The sequence below is a fragment of the Sinocyclocheilus grahami genome, unplaced genomic scaffold (genome assembly GCF_001515645.1).
Source record: "Sinocyclocheilus grahami isolate Dianchi unplaced genomic scaffold, SAMN03320097.WGS_v1.1 scaffold2715.1, whole genome shotgun sequence".
In the NCBI taxonomy this organism is placed as follows: Eukaryota; Metazoa; Chordata; class Actinopteri; order Cypriniformes; family Cyprinidae; genus Sinocyclocheilus; species Sinocyclocheilus grahami.
In genome coordinates this window covers 21,921-28,226 of record NW_015507893.1, presented here as the reverse complement: position 1 = coordinate 28,226, position 6,306 = coordinate 21,921, and the positions used below count along the sequence as shown (strand labels likewise).

At 39.8% G+C, this 6,306-nt stretch overlaps 2 long non-coding RNA genes across 2 annotated transcripts in view; both read left to right on the top strand.

Moving 5' to 3' along the window:
• LOC107575550 (uncharacterized) overlaps nucleotides 1-1,750 on the top strand; it is a 5,008-nt gene extending 3,258 nt beyond the window's left edge. The window contains exon 3 of the long non-coding RNA XR_001607895.1: nucleotides 1,739-1,750. This is a non-coding gene — a long non-coding RNA (uncharacterized lncRNA). The remainder of the gene's footprint in view (nucleotides 1-1,738) is intronic.
• A 1,194-nt stretch (nucleotides 1,751-2,944) lies between these two features.
• LOC107575551 (uncharacterized) lies at nucleotides 2,945-3,574 on the top strand. Its single transcript, XR_001607896.1, has 3 exons — nucleotides 2,945-2,980; nucleotides 3,092-3,172; nucleotides 3,260-3,574. It is a non-coding gene; the product is annotated as an uncharacterized lncRNA (long non-coding RNA).
• The last annotated feature ends 2,732 nt before the right edge of the window (nucleotides 3,575-6,306 follow it).

Genomic DNA, 6,306 nt, shown 5'->3' with positions numbered 1-6,306 from the left:
TGTTTTTAGTTTGTTACTCAGACGCAGGCAGTGCTCTGCATGAGACAAAAAAGTAATCTAGCCAGAACAACTGCATAGCTGCTCTTTAGTGTAGATACATGTTGATTTTATCAGACGAAGCCGCGATTATAAATGAGAGTGACTCCTGGTTAACATGTATTAAAAGGGGTTGTGTTTAGTCACTATTTATATGTGTTAATATGTTTAGTCCTTCGGATGAGACGTTAACCCGAGGTCCTGACCCTCTGTGGTCATTAAAAATCCCAGGATGTCTTTCGAAAAGAGTAGAGGTGTGACCTCGGCATCCTGGCCAAATTCACCCATTGGCCTCTGACCATCACGGCCTCCTAACCATCCCCATATTGACCACTAATGAGCACATCAGTGACAGAGCTTTTTAATTAAAAAATAAAAGGCAGAACTCATCTCTTCACCTTCCAAACCACTCCAGAGAGGACACTGCAGCTTCATGGTTGAGTGTGGACCTCTTCATCATAATGATGTCCACATTATTGCCCGTTCAAAATACAGATTGTAATGTCACACCACATGACGCCCATTTTACGGACAAAATGTATTTAGCCAGAACTTGCTTTAAAATCATGCACAGACATCAACACTTTCTGTGTCCATTAAAAATGCCTAATTCTGTTACTTAAACGGTAAATCTATCAATTATTTATACTTTGCTGAGATATATTGTCATATTAGTAAGGTCATACATAGTCCGGACTCCGGACAGTCACACCATATGTTTTAGTCATATAGCTCGGTTATTTTGAGCAGATCCAGTGAACTGATGTCTGTGTTTTTCCGTTGTGCTGAAGAGTGACGTTTGAGCTCAGGTTGTGGGCGGCTGTTGTGCGTCTGAATGTTGTCTATGATTGGACACCATAGCCATCATCCTGCAACCAAACCACAAGCTCTCTTCAGCACGATGGTTACCACAAAACACTTCAACTCTTAGAAAAGCTCAAAATAACTGAACATCCCTTTACTCAAACATGCATGAAATAACACTTAATTCCAACATTTACTCTCCCAGCTCAGTCCTGTGCAAAGCATGCTGGGAACTAAACATCTACCCATGCAGCTTCAGTGAATGCAGCAAAAATGACTAACTAAAAACTAATAGTTTTTACTGATAAAATATTCAACAATTCTTTCTCTAGCTCATTTTAATTAAATAAATTGAACAAGCAGTAAAAATCATCTTCCATAATCTTCCATTCAGACTCATAATCCCCAGCATTTCTGTCTTGCATGTTGTTCTTGGCCTTCAGCAGCTCATATCAATATTTTGTGCATAAAGAGACGGCCTGCATCGAATTTATTCATTTATGAGTTTTACTCGTGTTACTTTGACAGAACAACTTCAGTAAAGCTGACGAGACACTTTATTTTATTGAAACAACTCTTTCAATTTAAGTCCAAGTGATTTTACAGTATAAATTATTTAAGTAACACAGACAAGAGAGGATTCAGTAAAACTCACAGCAGTGAAAGTTCAGTTTTTGACTGTGCCTTGAGTAGAAGTTACTGCTGTCACTGAATCAGCTTGATCTGTAAAGGATGAATGTTAGTACAGATGCATCATACTGCAGACTATTACCATCATAGTTTAATTAGTTAACACACAAGATAACACTAGCATTATCTATCACAGCTAACAGTCTCTTTCATAACTGATTGATGAGATGTTTTCTCTCCTGAACTCTTGACAGTATATGTGACTGAGCTCTTGACTTGATTATACTTACCAGATCCAGTGACAATGCTTTATTGGAAACGCTTTATTGTTATTATGGACTCTTAAAGACATCACTGATCAGCACATGTTTGATTAATGCTGATTTGTGTCTGTTGACGCAGCAGCATGATTTACAGCTTGTGCATCGGCTTGTTTTGTATTCATGTTTCTTTGTTTTCACGCCTTGTTCAATTGTCTCTTTGTAACTGTGTTTAGTTATTGTGGAAATATGGATATTGCAACGGGCCAAAAGTTTGCAAAATCATTGCAGGGATGAAATTGATTTGGCATTTTGCCATCAAATTTGTTGATGTTTCAAACAATAACCGACTCAGTTTGACTCAAGGAATCTATCAAAAAAACAGATTTGTTACAATAGTAAAACTTCAAAGTTATTATTTTTGGAAATTTCAATACAACCAAAAATGTTACCGACTTTAACAACAAATTCAAAGTAGCCGTCTTGTAAAGACGACAAATCCTGAATCATCAGCCGTCAGAGAGACTCGTGCTGCTGTGAAATCCACCGGCCGAAGGGAGAATGTGCTGGAGTTTATAGTGTATAGTTATAGTTATAGTGTTAATACAGGACTCTGGATCTGATGTGTTTTCTCAGCGCTGGAGAGAGAAAAGCAGCACGTTATGATCCATGAGCAGAAACACTCGCTTCTTCAGAGACTATCATGCTAATAATTTTAAAATACTTTAAAAACTGTTTTAGAGTTCATTCTCTACAAGTGAGTCTTGGATAATGGAAACCTTTTAACTAACGAATTTGATCACTGATAATTTAATGATTTTATTTCTATTTAATGACATGCAGACTGAAAGAAAGAAGTGCAACTAACAGTAATGTGAAGAATAGCCTGTATATTGTGTTTAGAGCAGATGTGGTTTGAGTCAGTGTGGTTGACAATATGCAGATCTCACACTGAAGAACATGCTTCACAACCGCTGTCGTGTCAGAGTCTGTTCCCCTGTGTTTCTGCATGTTAGTGGTTATGGTTATGGTTAGACAGTTTATAGAAAACACAGGAGGAACCGATAATAGATGACAGACTCATGAAGCAGTGGAAATTCACACAGTGTCTAGTACATATTTATCATTTCTGTGATGTGATGTGATGATATTTGGTTTATAAGTTCATTATGTTTGAACTGAACTAAGATTGATGATCACAGATCCAGCAGAACCTGAAGTCAGTAGGACTGCTGGATCATTATTCAGAGGTACTACACCTCTTTACATTGTTTATTGTTTCATATCTTTGATTTCATTCCCAGTTTCACAGATAGAGTCTCTTTGTTTTCTCTTGATTGTGTCTCTCATCTGTCCTGCAGAGATTTTGATCATTCTTAAGACTGCAGTGTTTGCTGCTCCTACTGTGATTCTTCTTCAGATCATCTGTGCAAGAAGAGCTGGTGAGTTTTTCAGATGATTCACATTGATCTGTTACAATCTGCACTCATGAGAGCTCAGTAAAGCTTTTGTATTTAATTATTTTGCAGGGAGGAAGGACTCGCAGCACCCAGAGGAAATAGCGCTGAATACAATATCAGAATAAAATACTCTACAAATAACCGATTACAGCAAGATTTATCTTCATTCCAGTGATATTATGGATATTTGCATACAGTTTATGTGGATATTTTCCATACTGTACTGAATGTTTTAAATATAATTTTAAATATAGCGATCAACAGAGCAAGACAGGCACCTTTAATATCCATGAATGGTTTTTACAGAAATCTTAATATTAATACATGGTCATTTTCTATCCTTGACTCATCTGATTGTTACATTCAAATTTTAAAATGTTTTAATAGTCCATATTAATTGATGATGCAACACATGTCTGTTAATTACAATATTGTCACAGACTTTTATTGTCCATTCTCCTTAATTCATCAGTTGAAACATTCAGCCTATGTTTGTTAGATTCTTGAGTGTGTTATTGAAGAATTTTAACCAAATCTTCTTCATCATCATCTGCCTCTACAACTATGCGTGACAAAAAAATGGAACAAAATCCAAGACTGGAAACCTCTTCCATTAATGTTCCCCTATTGTGTGGAAACAAACTGTTGCAAGGAGCGACAGTGTTTTTGTTCCAGTATGGCAGAGACCTGCAGGTAAACGTGGAGGACTTCCTTGACCTCTGCCATCATGCCATCAACTTCGTATTGTGGGCGAATGGATCTGCTTTCACAGTGGCTCCTCCCACCCTCCGCTCCACCAGAGACACTCCGCCTTATGGCTCCACCGGGTTTCCTCCAGCTTCACTTTGGTCAGTTGTCACCCTGCCTGTGCCAAGGACATCCGACCCTTGCGCTGTGCTCCGTCTCTCCACCCCTACGACATCAGCGGGCTCCTCCTTCCCCTGGCTTGGTCCTCAGTCACACCGGCTCCGCCTCAGTCCTTAGGCACTCAGGTTCCTCCTCGGATGCTCGTCGCCTTGGCTCCGCCTATGTCTCCATTGCCAGTGGTGTCACCCAGTGCCATCGGCTTTCTGTCATCGCCCTGGGATCCTCTGACATCAGCTCTGTCTCCATCGCTCGTCCTGTGGAGGGTGTTGGCAATGTCTACACCTTGGCTCCACTGTGGGCTGTTGTCTTCACAGTGCTCTGGGTCTCTACCATTTGGCCACTCTTCCCGTCATCATCCTCATGAATGCTCCCACCATCTGTTCCTCTGTGGAGTCTCTACAGTTCAGCCTGCCTGTTATTGCCAGCCTTTCACCTGCTTCTCGACCTTCGCCAAAGCCCCCTCCCGCCCTCCTTCCCAACTCTCTTCTACTTCTTCTACTTCTACTACTTCTACTAATCCTGACTGTGAGCAGAGCAAGTTCAGAAGCCCAACACAACCTTTTTCCTTCTTTGCGGTTCTGGGCAGTTCCGCACCATTGCATTGTTAGAAAATATATTACAATTAAATGTACAAAACGTGCATAAATTTAATAATTAAAAAAAACACACCGCACTTACAAAATACAAAATGCACTTTAGGCATGTTTTTATTCAACTTTTAGAAGTAGAGTTAAAAATCCTGCTGAATTGAATATATCTTCTGTGTGTGCTCTGTTGTAATAAACTTTTAGCAGATCCATCAGATCCTCAAACACTGATTGATCCTGTTATTTCTGTCTCTTCTGATCGTCGCCTCAGTCAGTCCTTAGGCACTCAGGTTCCTCCTCGGATGCTCGTCGCCTTGGCTCCGCCTATGTCTCCATTGCCAGTGGTGTCACCCAGTGCCATCGGCTTTCTGTCATCGCCCTGGGATCCTCTGACATCAGCTCTGTCTCCATCGCTCGTCCTGTGGAGGGTGTTGGCAATGTCTACACCTTGGCTCCACTGTGGGCTGTTGTCTTCACAGTGCTCTGGGTCTCTACCATTTGGCCACTCTTCCCGTCATCATCCTCATGAATGCTCCCACCATCTGTTCCTCTGTGGAGTCTCTACAGTTCAGCCTGCCTGTTATTGCCAGCCTTTCACCTGCTTCTCGACCTTCGCCAAAGCCCCCTCCCGCCCTCCTTCCCAACTCTCTTCTACTTCTTCTACTTCTACTACTTCTACTAATCCTGACTGTGAGCAGAGCAAGTTCAGAAGCCCAACACAACCTTTTTCCTTCTTTGCGGTTCTGGGCAGTTCCGCACCATTGCATTGTTAGAAAATATATTACAATTAAATGTACAAAACGTGCATAAATTTAATAATTAAAAAAAACACACCGCACTTACAAAATACAAAATGCACTTTAGGCATGTTTTTATTCAACTTTTAGAAGTAGAGTTAAAAATCCTGCTGAATTGAATATATCTTCTGTGTGTGCTCTGTTGTAATAAACTTTTAGCAGATCCATCAGATCCTCAAACACTGATTGATCCTGTTATTTCTGTCTCTTCTGATCGTCTCGTCACGTCTCAGTGTGTGAATCTGAATCATGAGATCATCTGTGATTCTACTGATGGAGTAAATCAACTCAATCTCTCTCTATATATAATTAAATACACACATAAATGATGATTATTTACTGTGTTAATCAATGAAACATTCATGAAGATTATCAGTGATGTTGTAATGCTTCTCTCTTTCATCACAGTTTCATTACAGTCGTGAGATCATGTTCAGAGGTGAGAGAAACACTTCAGTTTTTATGATGATGGTTATGATGGATGATCCTTAAAGAGACAGTTCATCCAAAATCTCCATCATGTCAATCCAAACCTGTATGACTTTTTTTCATCTGTGAAATGCAAAAGCAGATATTTTAAAGAACATCTCAGAGTTTTCTGGTCTACACAATGAAAGTCGCTCGTGTGAACGTCTCTGTGTCTCATTTGAGGTCATACAGATTAAATACATTCATCACTATCATAATCTACCTTGGTACTATTGCAGACTTTCATTAAGAGAGACACATGCATCTATGCAGCAGAAGTGCTTGTTACGTCCAGAGACGTCTTTAATGTAGCCTAACTGTGTTGTTAATTGAATCTTCCGTGTTTGAAGTAAATCGTGATGATTATATGAATGTGATTTTCAGCTGTATGTCAACA